The sequence below is a fragment of the Musca autumnalis genome, unplaced genomic scaffold (assembly GCF_047663935.1).
Source record: "Musca autumnalis isolate F117 unplaced genomic scaffold, ASM4766393v1 scaffold_5, whole genome shotgun sequence".
NCBI classification, from domain to species: Eukaryota; Metazoa; Arthropoda; class Insecta; order Diptera; family Muscidae; genus Musca; species Musca autumnalis.
The window spans coordinates 62855533-62868467 of record NW_027412088.1 but is presented as its reverse complement, the minus strand read 5'-3'; positions in this window follow the sequence as shown (position 1 = coordinate 62868467).

The window sequence follows — 12935 nt, the reverse complement described above, 5'->3', positions numbered from 1 at the left end:
ATTTTTGGTGGAGAGGTGTGGTGACCACTAAGAATTTTAACTGTCAAATGTTCAAATTACAGATATTTCGGTAAAACTTGTAGGTAAAATTCTCAAAATACCGAAAATCGGGAGGTACCGTTGTATAGGGTTATACCAAAACATGGACCTACGTTCATAATTATTTCGATTATAAGTTTTTTGGGTTCTTAGTGACCCTAAATATGAAATTATAGCTAATTCGGTCTAGAAATGTGAATTTAAACGTCAAAATACCTAAAATCGTGCGGTAACGGTATATGGGGGCTATTCCAAAACATGGACCTATGTCTACTAGTTATTTAAGTTTATTGACATTTAAGAACCCTAAATGTCAGTTTATAGATAAATCGGTTTGAAAATGTAACTAAAATCGTCAAAATGCCATAAATCGGGGGTACCGTTATATGGGGTGTAACGACCCACCCTACCTGGTTCTATTTCCGGAGGAAGTGGCTACCTTCTCGCCCCAGCCGTGCTCAGTCATGGGGGGGTTGTTTTCCTCGGATAATAGCATTCGGGTCCGCTTACATAAAGTAAAATTCAAATAAGGTAGCTCTTTTTAGGGGAGTATTTCCCCTGAAATAAATGAAGTTGGGGAAGAGTAAGAAAAGGAGTAAGAGGAGTGACGTAAGAAAAGACGTGGCCTAAGGTATCAGTCAGCCACTAGCGGTTCCACCGCCCACCCATCCATTCTAAAGAAGTTCATAACTCTTTAGACCCAGTTATAGAAATTCCCTTATGAATTCCCTTTCATCTTTCGTGCGAAATAAGGCGAATTAGTTTAGTTAAAATTCATAATCAATTATATTTTAACAATAAAAATAACAAAATCTAAGTTGCAATGGTGTTAACAAGTATTTTTTTGATCGCGAAAATAATATGTTTAGCAGATACAATGTTGATTGAAACAAAATGAAAACCATTCGTTCGATGGTATAGATTTAATACGGAGTTAATATATATAGAGTTAAAAGAAAACAAAATGATTGTACAGTTAATATTAAGTGTAAAACTTATATTAATTGTGTGACAAAAAGAATATGAGTATGGGTATTAGTGATTATTCTGACCGGTGGTCATAAAAAAAATAAATAATGTATGTAATAAAGTGTCTTGCAGGGTGAACGAGCAAATACAATGAGAATATATATTGATTTATATTGTCGACTTACCAATAAAGATCACCGTTGTCATCAGGCCTGAGGATAATGGTTCTTTGGTCGAAATTGCTGGATGGAAAAGTTAATTAATATTCAAATTGCATCGCCCGTTTAGATGAAATTCAAGTATTTGGGATAAAACAAATGTAAAACTGTGTGTTGATTCTTAACGTGTAATAAAAACTGCGTTCTCCATACAAAGATTTAATTCATGGGTTCCAAAATTATGCCTCGGAGGGCAGAGGATGATATGACCAGTACAGAAAGGATGTTATGATCTGATATCCAAATTAAATTAAATTGTTGTTCTTATAGAGCTTTTGGTTTAGTTTAGTCCTGAAACAGGATGTTCTTGAAATCTTCGATCTTCAGGATATTAGGAATATTAATATTTTAACAATTGTATGGTAGCCAACATTGAAAAATCGCAAAAATCACACAAAATTCCAAATCTTTAACTTATTTTCCAGGATTCGTCCTGCCTTCACTGATAAATTGCAAAATTCGTATATAATTTCTTGAAAAAATCTTCTCCAAATTTTGAGTGACTGAAGAATTCGTTCTATGAGCGTTTTAAATGAGTTCCAATTTCCATTTACAAATTAATAAGCAGGAGTCCCATTCAAAGGATATTAAAATTGCCAATCCTTAGAACACAAATTGAATATACAAGGATTTCCTTCTCAAGGGATTTTCACAATTTCCTTTAGAGGAATATAATATTTGTTTTTTCTTTAATATTTATTTTATGTGTTCTTGTCAGGGCAAAGCCAAAAAATCGAATGTCCGACAATATTTTTTCCTTTTCAAAAAGTCTATTTTCAATTTGTTTATTTCCTAACAGCCCACTCGATTGAAACATGTAAAATGTACAGAGTGGAATATCAGGTTGAAGAATTTAAGGAAAGGCAAACTAGTGCAATCGAAACTCACAATCACACCACACTTAAAAAAAAAAAAAAAAAAAAACAATTTTAATTACTCCCAAATGTCCTTTAAGTGATAAATACCACATCGACCGGTGTCAACATCCTTTAGTTCATAGTTTACATTACCTACTTTCCTAAGTACTATTGCCTTTATTCCTGTAGGTGCTAATTTTGCACTAAATTTATTTGCCAATGAGCTTTGCGGAAAATTTCTCCTTACCACTTGTTGTCCGATACTCAGCTCACGGTTTCTACATTTCAAATTATATAATCTTTCATTCTTTTCATAAGCCTCCCTCATCTTTGCTTGTACAGAATCTCTCAAAATAACAAATTGATCATGCCTCTGAATTCGAAGATCATTATCTTCTAACATCTTCAAATTCCGTAAAATCGAATAATCATCACCATGTGTGATCATTACTTGTCCGAACACTATTTCATATGGTGTTTTATCTAAGGTTTGATGACGGCTATTTCTCAAGGCACAATTTATGGAGCTGAGATAATTATCCCATTTCCTTTGATCTTCTTTAACGAACGATCGAAGAGCAGCATTGATTGAGCGATTCACCCTTTCACTTGCATTAGCTTGAGGGCTATGCACCGCTGTAAATTGGTGTTTAATTCCAAATTTCTTAAGTAGACAATCAAATTCCTTGCTTTTAAATTGGGTTCCGTTATCAGAAACGATAACTTCTGGAACACCGTAGCAATTGAAGATTTCGTTTTTAAGAAATGCCACTATAGGAGATGTCACAATTTTCTTTAAGGGCTTCAGAAATGTGAATTTGGAAAAGTGATCTAAAACTATCACTATCCCAATATGACCCTTACTTGTTCTAGGAAAAGGCCCGATCAGGTCAACATATAACCGCTGAAAGGGTCTTTCACTTATAGGCATTTGTCCCATTGGTGGCCTCAAAATGTTTGTTGGAAATTTAGATGTTTTGCATATATCACATCTTTGAATATATTCCCTAACGTCAGATACGAGTCTAGGCCAGTAGAATATCCTCCGAATCCTCTCAATTGTTTTGGCTATTCCGCCATGGGCTGCATTGGCTTGATTGTGAGCTGCAAACATTACATTATCCCGTAATTCAGTCGGAACTAGCAATCTCCAACTACTGGAATTGCCTTCGAAATCGGGCTCTACACTGACCCGTCTGTATATGTGTTTGCCAAACACACAATAATCGGGAAATTCTAATTTTTGAAATTCTACCCTCCATTTTGAGTACTCAACACTGTCGAATGCTTCGGAGTCCATATCAATACTTGGTAGGACATCTATTTCTAATTCAGAAATATGTTTACCTTCATCGAATGCCCTCGACAAAGTATCCGGGACTACATTTTCTCTACCACGCCTGTGTTCTATGGTAAAGTCGAATGCCTGTAATTTCAGAGCCCATCTAGCAAGTCGACCAGATAGATCATTCTGCTTCATTAGCCACTTTAGGCTCGCATGATCGGTCACGACTTTAAATTCTTGTCCTTCAATATAGGCTCGAAATTTCTTCACAGCAAGTTCAACTGCAAGACATTCTAACTCTGTCACGGTATAGTTTCGTTGTGACTTATTTAGTTTTTGGGACATATAAGCTATTGGGCGCTCTATTCCATTGTCATCAACTTGAGCCAACACTGCTCCCACACCAACAGAACTAGCGTCACATTGTAAAATAAAAGGTTTGGAAAAATCAGGATTCATGAGTATTGGAGCGCTACACAGCTTTTGCTTCAATACATCGAACGACTGTTGGGCTTCCTTTGACCACTTAAACGTTTTCTTCTTCGATAAAAGTTCCGTTAGTGCAAAAGTGCATGTTGAGAAATCCTCAATAAATCTTTTGTACCAACCGATCATACCGAGGAACTGCCTCAGCTGCCTTACTGAGGTTGGTACTGGAAAATCTGAAATTGCTCTAACTTTATCTGGATCCACTTTCAATGATCCTTCTCCAACAATGTATCCTAAGTAGCCAACTTGTCGTATTGCGAAAGAGCTCTTTTTTACATTGATTGTTAATCCAGCTTGGCGAAAGCGCAAGGCAACCTCTTGGAGATGTTCCAAATGTTCGTCAAAGGTACTCGAAACGATCAGAAGATCGTCCAAGTAAACGAAGACGTGGGTCTTCATGTTATATGGAATTACCATATCCATTAGACGACACATGGTTTGCGGTGCATTGCATAATCCGAATGGCATTCTGACAAATTGATACAGAGGTCGATTGGGGACGGTAAAGGCCGTTTTCGACTTCGAATCCTCAGACAACTTAATTTGCCAGAATGCGTCTTTCAAATCCACCTTCGAAATGTAATGCACCGCTGGAAGTCGCGACAAGATACCCTCGATATTCGGAATGGGGTATGAATCCTTCACGGTTACCGAGTTCAACTTGCGACTGTCGACACAAAATCGCACTTTGTCTGGTTTCACAATCAAGACTCCTGGTGACGACCATGCTGAATTTGGGCACTCCTCAATCACCCCTAACGATAGCATACGATCAATCTCTTCACACAAAATCTTTTCTCTTGCTGGTGATATGGGATAGTACCTTTGTTTAATGGGTTTACTATCACCCGTATCAATTACATGTTCCACTAACGAGGTACACCCCAAACCGTCTCTCTCAGAATTTGGAAATAACTCAATTATTGAGTCAAGTTTTCGTCGTTCTTCGACAGAAAGAATAATTTCATCCGAATTTCGATCGTCTTCTGCTATTTCACAGATTTCTGGAGAAATTGAGATGGAAATTCCAAACTCTTTCCAAAAATCCATCCCACAAATAATATCTTGCGTAATGGTTGGAATTACAAGAAACTCAAATTTGCACATTTGGTTCTGAAATTTGAATTCGACAATTATGACTCCAGCTACGGGTTGTTGTTTCCCGTCAGCAGTCTTAACCCTGCCACGACACTTCGAAAATCCTGCTAATTTTTGCACGTCGTTGGCTATTGACCCACCAATTACACTTTTGTTGGCTCCGCTGTCCAACAATGCAAAATACAACTTGTTATTTATGTTAAGGGGTACATAAGGCCTATTGTCCGAAATTTTACTAATGATAGAAGAAATAGTATATTTCCTAAACCTTTTTAAACGATTCCAGAAAGTCCTCATTCTAATGGCACTACGTAATTTACGTTTTGGTTGCACATGGGTGCAAACTGATTGTTCATGCCACGTCGATTCATTGGAAAGTCCGTGATAGTTGATCGTCAAGTTTGGTTTTTTATTTACGTTAAGGTTATGGGTTAATGGTTTTTCGAAAAGGTTGGATGTCCTCTCTTCTGTCGAGGGACATCCCCCAATGAGTTTCCCTGCTTGATACATCGCGAACATGTCGGTTTGTATTCATCCTTCATACCACAGCCATAACAAAACACTCTCCTTGGCTTAATACACTCTTTGTATCCATGACCAAGCCCTTCACAGTTCCAGCATGCAATGGGTAGCTTGATGCCACATATATCTAAATCAACACTACTGGAAGCGTCTTCGGATTCGCTATCCTGTACTTCGGCTATCTGGGGTTTATCCCTGAAGGCATTAACTCGTTTATTCCGATTCATGTCTCGCATAAATTTCTCATGTCTCTTCGCTGCCTTTCGCAATTCCGAAACGTGAGAAATTTGCATATGCAGAAGTTCATGTCGTATCTCTGTTCGTAAATTCCTCATCATGGTTTCGCAAAGCTCCTCATCAGACAGGGGAACTCTCAACTTATCTGTTAGGGCCATTATAGCGTCATAAAAATCGTCGAAGTCCTCATTCGTCCTTTGCTTTCTTCGTCGGATTTCGTCTTTAATGTCAAAGTCATTAGAACAATCCTTATATTGTTTTATTAGTGAACTTGAAAGCGTTGACCATTCCACGGTATCATTATTTCGGTGATGTCGCCAGAACCACTCCAAAGCTTTCCCTTCAAAAAGCATATGGGCATGGCTTGCCAGCATAACCAAATTACCACCAAGCGTCGTATTGGTCATATGAGCAACCCTATAAACAAATTCTTCTACAGGAATATCTTTGCTTGACCCTGAAAATGTTAAACGCCAATTTCGTATAATGTTAACAGTTTTATCCGAACCGAAATCCACATTATTTCTCTGAACCACGGGCTCTGCAGGTGGCAAATCAACATTATGTGGCCCTAAACCTATGCTAGGAGCTCTTGCACCACTACTTGGCTCATTCGAAATTAAGGATATAATTTCATTTCGAAATTCATCTAATGACGATGTTACAATTCGACGAATACGTTCATCATCGAATTGTGCGTTAGCTGCTTCCCTGTCATCCCGAATCCTTCTGGATTCCGATCGTGTCCTTATCCTACCACTATTCCGAGAGTTTGCTGCGCCTTGCGGAGCATTTGACTCAGAGTCGATGCTCGACAAATTTTCTCTACTGTGACTTACTGGCATAATACAATAATATAATAAATCTCTAGTATATAAAAATGGAAATAAATATGTAAACCTGATCTATAAATCTATAAAAATACTCAATATTGAAACTCGCACTACTCAATGAAAGGTAAATCAATAAAGCATTCTATATAATCATTTCCTTAACGTCACCCAGAGGAATATGCAGAGAAATCATGTCTCTGAAGTAGAATATCGAAATTCGATTCAATATCCAAACTCTTCCTAGACTAATAACTCTGCATTCAAGAAAGAAACACCAATATTCAAAACTAAAGGTATGAAATCGACTTGTAATCAAAATTTAAAATCCTTACGCGTACTTGATGATTGGCAACATAGTGATAGAGGGAAGACATCTAGAAACAATCATGAATGGTATAGATCCGAAAAGTTCCGAATCAATAGAAATCCGATTCAGATTCTTTCTAGAATGGGATTGGAGGATCCTTTAAACACCTTGGGCTACTTATTCGATTTCGAATGATTGTATAAGTCCACAAAGTTTTCAAAGGATAATAAGGGAAATAAGTTAGGATCAATAGTAAAGAAAATAAAAGGAAGGACAGGAAAGTAGAAAAGAAAAGATGGAAAATAGAAAGAACATTTTTGTGGCACCTCAGTAATTTATAAGATGTTCAATGGTAAAGTATTTCTGCTGAGGCCCCACGTTGGGCGCCATTTAATTATGTAACGACCCACCCTACCTGGTTCTATTTCCGGAGGAAGTGGCTACCTTCTCGCCCCAGCCGTGCTCAGTCATGGGGGGGTTGTTTTCCTCGGATAATAGCATTCGGGTCCGCTTACATAAAGTAAAATTCAAATAAGGTAGCTCTTTTTAGGGGAGTATTTCCCCTGAAATAAATGAAGTTGGGGAAGAGTAAGAAAAGGAGTAAGAGGAGTGACGTAAGAAAAGACGTGGCCTAAGGTATCAGTCAGCCACTAGCGGTTCCACCGCCCACCCATCCATTCTAAAGAAGTTCATAACTCTTTAGACCCAGTTATAGAAATTCCCTTATGAATTCCCTTTCATCTTTCGTGCGAAATAAGGCGAATTAGTTTAGTTAAAATTCATAATCAATTATATTTTAACAATAAAAATAACAAAATCTAAGTTGCAATGGTGTTAACAAGTATTTTTTTGATCGCGAAAATAATATGTTTAGCAGATACAATGTTGATTGAAACAAAATGAAAACCATTCGTTCGATGGTATAGATTTAATACGGAGTTAATATATATAGAGTTAAAAGAAAACAAAATGATTGTACAGTTAATATTAAGTGTAAAACTTATATTAATTGTGTGACAAAAAGAATATGAGTATGGGTATTAGTGATTATTCTGACCGGTGGTCATAAAAAAAATAAATAATGTATGTAATAAAGTGTCTTGCAGGGTGAACGAGCAAATACAATGAGAATATATATTGATTTATATTGTCGACTTACCAATAAAGATCACCGTTGTCATCAGGCCTGAGGATAATGGTTCTTTGGTCGAAATTGCTGGATGGAAAAGTTAATTAATATTCAAATTGCATCGCCCGTTTAGATGAAATTCAAGTATTTGGGATAAAACAAATGTAAAACTGTGTGTTGATTCTTAACGTGTAATAAAAACTGCGTTCTCCATACAAAGATTCAATTCATGGGTTCCAAAATTATGCCTCGGAGGGCAGAGGATGATATGACCAGTACAGAAAGGATGTTATGATCTGATATCCAAATTAAATTAAATTGTTGTTCTTATAGAGCTTTTGGTTTAGTTTAGTCCTGAAACAGGATGTTCTTGAAATCTTCGATCTTCAGGATATTAGGAATATTAATATTTTAACAATTGTATGGTAGCCAACATTGAAAAATCGCAAAAATCACACAAAATTCCAAATCTTTAACTTATTTTCCAGGATTCGTCCTGCCTTCACTGATAAATTGCAAAATTCGTATATAATTTCTTGAAAAAATCTTCTCCAAATTTTGAGTGACTGAAGAATTCGTTCTATGAGCGTTTTAAATGAGTTCCAATTTCCATTTACAAATTAATAAGCAGGAGTCCCATTCAAAGGATATTAAAATTGCCAATCCTTAGAACACAAATTGAATATACAAGGATTTCCTTCTCAAGGGATTTTCACAATTTCCTTTAGAGGAATATAATATTTGTTTTTTCTTTAATATTTATTTTATGTGTTCTTGTCAGGGCAAAGCCAAAAAATCGAATGTCCGACAATATTTTTTCCTTTTCAAAAAGTCTATTTTCAATTTGTTTATTTCCTAACAGCCCACTCGATTGAAACATGTAAAATGTACAGAGTGGAATATCAGGTTGAAGAATTTAAGGAAAGGCAAACTAGTGCAATCGAAACTCACAGGGGGCTATACCAAAACGTGGACCTATGTCCACAACTTTTGTTATATAAGTTTATTGACACTTAAGAACCCTAAATGTCATATTATAGCTAAATCGGTCTGAAAATGTACCTACAAACGGCAAAATACCGTAAATCGGGGGGTACCGTTATATGGGGGCTATACCAAAACGTGGACCTATGTCCACAACTTTTGTTATATACATTAATTGACACTTAAGAACCCTAAATGTCAAATTATAGCAAAATCGGTCTGAAAATGTAGCTAAAAACAGCAAAATACCGTAAATCGGGGGGTACCGGTATATGGGGGCTATACCAAAACGTGGACCGATGTCTACAACTTTTGTTATATAAATTTATTGACACTTAAGAACCCTAAATGTCAACTTATAGCTAAATCGGTCTGAAAATGTAGCTAAAAACGGCAAAATACCGTAATTCGGGGGTACCGTTATATGGGGGCTATACCAGAACGTGGACCTATGTCCACAACTTTTGTTATATAAGTTTATTGACACTTAAGAACCCTAAATGTCAAATTATAGCTAAATCGGTCTGAAAATGTAGCTAAGAACAGCAAAATACCGTAAATCGGGAGTACCGTTATATGGGGGCTATACCAAAACGTGGACCGATGTCCACAACTTTTGTTATATAAGTTTATTGCCACTTAAGAACCCTAAATGTCAAATTATAGCTAAATCGGTCTGAAAATGTAGCTAAAAACGGCAAAATACCGTAAATCGGGGGGTACCGTTATATGGGGCCTATACCAAAATGTGGACCTATGTCCACAACTTTTGTTATATAAGTTTATTGACACTTAAGAACCCTAAATGTCAAATTATAGCTAAATCAGTCTGAAAATGTAGCTAAAAACAGCAAAATACCGTAAATCGGGGGGTACCGTTATATGGGGGCTATACCAAAACGTGGACCGATATAGCCCATCATCGAACTTGACCTGCCTGCAAACAAAAGACGCATTTTCCCAAAATTTCAGCGTCCTATCTCCATTTTTGTGGATGCTAGAGTGATTACCACAGACGGACGGACGGACGGACGGACGGACGGACGGACGTGCACCAATCGACTCAGAATTTTACCCTGATCAAGAATATATATACTTTATAGGGTCGCAAATGAGTATTTCAATGCGTTACAAACGGAAAAACAAACTTAATATACCCTCCATACTATGGTGGAGGGTATAAAAAACGTACGGATACGGTGAAAAATAAAACAATTTTCAGACTACTGCTGAATAAAGAGGAAAAAAGAAGCAGTTATTAAATTTGCCTAAAAAAGAAAGACGTGTTACTTGTTCTTAATCAAATCGATTTCTTCTTATTGATGTTAACTTCGGCCGTACCGAAATTTTTATACCCTCCACCACGAACTGGATTGAAGTAAATATGTACAATTAGTTTCCTTTCGCTTATAAGAGTACTAAACTCTTCCTCTACTTTAAGGCTTATTCCTTGGAGGAGCAGAATATCTTAACTGATGATAATCAATTTATATTGACAAATTTCTGACTTGAGGTTTTCTACACATTAAGTTTCCAAAATACAAAGTTACATACACTGCAGAAGGAAAATACCGCAAAGACCTTTAAAATTTACAAAATTTGACCAAAACAAGTAAGAAAGTATCAGTCAACTGTGCTGGCGGAGAAATACTCTCAGCCACTGACCAAAAAATAAAAAACAAAACCAAACACAATAATGATGCAGTATATAAAATATATTGATTTTGTATCACGAGTTTGCCCTAAAATATGTATGTACCGTAATGTGGGGCTTTTCCAAATCATTGACATATATGAAGCATTTTAGTAACCAAACTTCTTTATAAAGGACTCGAAATATTAAATTACGTTAAACTAGGTTTGAAAGAAATTTTTGAAAAAGTTTTAAAGTTATCTTGCACAAAAGCCATTTTAATATGCGCCGGTTGGGTTTTGGAGCTTTTGGGCCATTATCTTAGGAAGTATTGACTTACTCCGAAAAAAAAATTGTACCGCTGTAAATGAGGCCGCTAAAACAACCTACTGAAAAAAGAGTCAAAACGATGCGAGAGGACCGATATAGTCCATATTCCAACCTGACACATGACTGGATGAAATAATACGATGTGCAAAGTCTGCACCAATCAGAAACACCCTGCGAGAATTATCTTGCGGATTTGACATTTTGGTTGGTGCCGTTAAGGTTCTTGGATCTTTTAGGCCAATATCTTAGGAAGTATGGACTTGCGCAAGAAAAAAATTGCACCGTCGTAAAGGGAGCCGCAAGGAAAACTTACTGAAAAAATTTTAAAACTATCCGACAGGAGCTCTTAAACTTCACTTTATCCAAATTTTGTGTGGGAGCTACCCGAAGGAGTGGATTGATACAATCCATATTCCAACCTGATACATGACTGGATGAAATAATACGATGTGCAAAGTCTGCACCAAGCAGAAACTCCATGCGAGAATTTGCCATTTTGGTTGGTGTCGTCAGGGTTTCATTCAGCTTTTAGGTCAATCAATATCTCAGGAAAGTCCAGGAAAAAATTGTATCGTCGTAAAAAGAGCCGCAAGAACAACCTTACTTACTTAGATGGCTTTTATACTAAACAGAACGTCTTGTTCCATAAGCCGAACTAAGAATAGATTTCCAAACGCACCGATCTTTTGCCTTACTTCTCCAATTTTGGACGCCATGTTTTGTGATATCTTCTTCAACTTGGTCTTTCCATCGGAGTTTTGGGGCGTATACCGTCGAGTGGCTCGAATTCAAATGCCTTTTTGGCGGGGGCATCTTTATCCATTCTGCTGACATGGCCAAACCTACGCAATCGTTGTAGTTCGATACGTTTTACTATATCGATGTCGGTCGGCTGGTATAGCTCGTGGTTCATACGACGTCGGTATTCACCTTCAACGCATATTGGTCCATAAATCTTTCGATTTTTTTCTCTCAAACACACCAAGTTTTGCCTCATCTTCTTTCGCAAGTACCCATGCTTCAGATCCATACAAAAGAACGGGTAGTATCAGTGTCCGGTAAAGTGTAAGTTTTGTTTGACGAGAGGTGATTTTGCTTTTAAACTGTTTATTTAGACCAAAGTAGCATCTGCTGGCCAATATTATTCTTCTCTTTATTTCAAGGCTTATATTGTTGGTTTTATTTATGGCGGTGCCGAGGTAGATAAAGGCATTTACTATTTCAAATTTATAATTATCAACATCCACAGTTGGTCCGAGTCTACTGGACGACTTGCGTGTTGATAGCATAAACTTCGTCTTATCGCCGTTGACTGCTAGACTGCTAGACTTTGGCAGACTCTTTTTCAATTTTTGCAAAGGTGGCTGTTACGGCTCGGGCTGATCTACCTATTATGTCTATGTCATCTGCGTATGCAAGCAACATTACATCTTTATTGTATATCGTGCTGTTTTTGTCTCTGGCCGTATACATATTCGCATCTCGTATGACCTTTTGCAGTAGGATATTAAATAGGTCACACGATAGACTGCCACCTTGTCTGAAACCTCGTTTTGTGTTGAAAGGCTCGGAGAGGTTCTTTCCTATTTTAACCGCTGTTCTTGTGTCAGCCAATGTCATCCTGCATAGTCGAATTAGTTTTGCGGGGATGCCAAACTCAGACATGGCTTGAAACACCTTTGCTCGAATTGGGTTGTCGAACGCGGCCTTATAGTCGACGAATAGGTGGTATGTGTCGATCTGTCTTTCGTGGGTCTTCTCCAATATTTGACGCAGTGTGAAGATTTGGTCAATTGTCGACTTACCAGGTTTAAAACCGCATTGATATGACCCGATTATTTCATTGACCATGGGTTTAAACCGTTCACACAGTATGCTCGATAACACTTTAATGCGATGGGAAGGAGACTTATACCTCGGTAATTTGCACAAACCGTTTTGTCTCCTTTCTTATGTACGGGACATAGTACGCTGAGGTTCCAATCGTTGGGTATGCTTTCTTCCT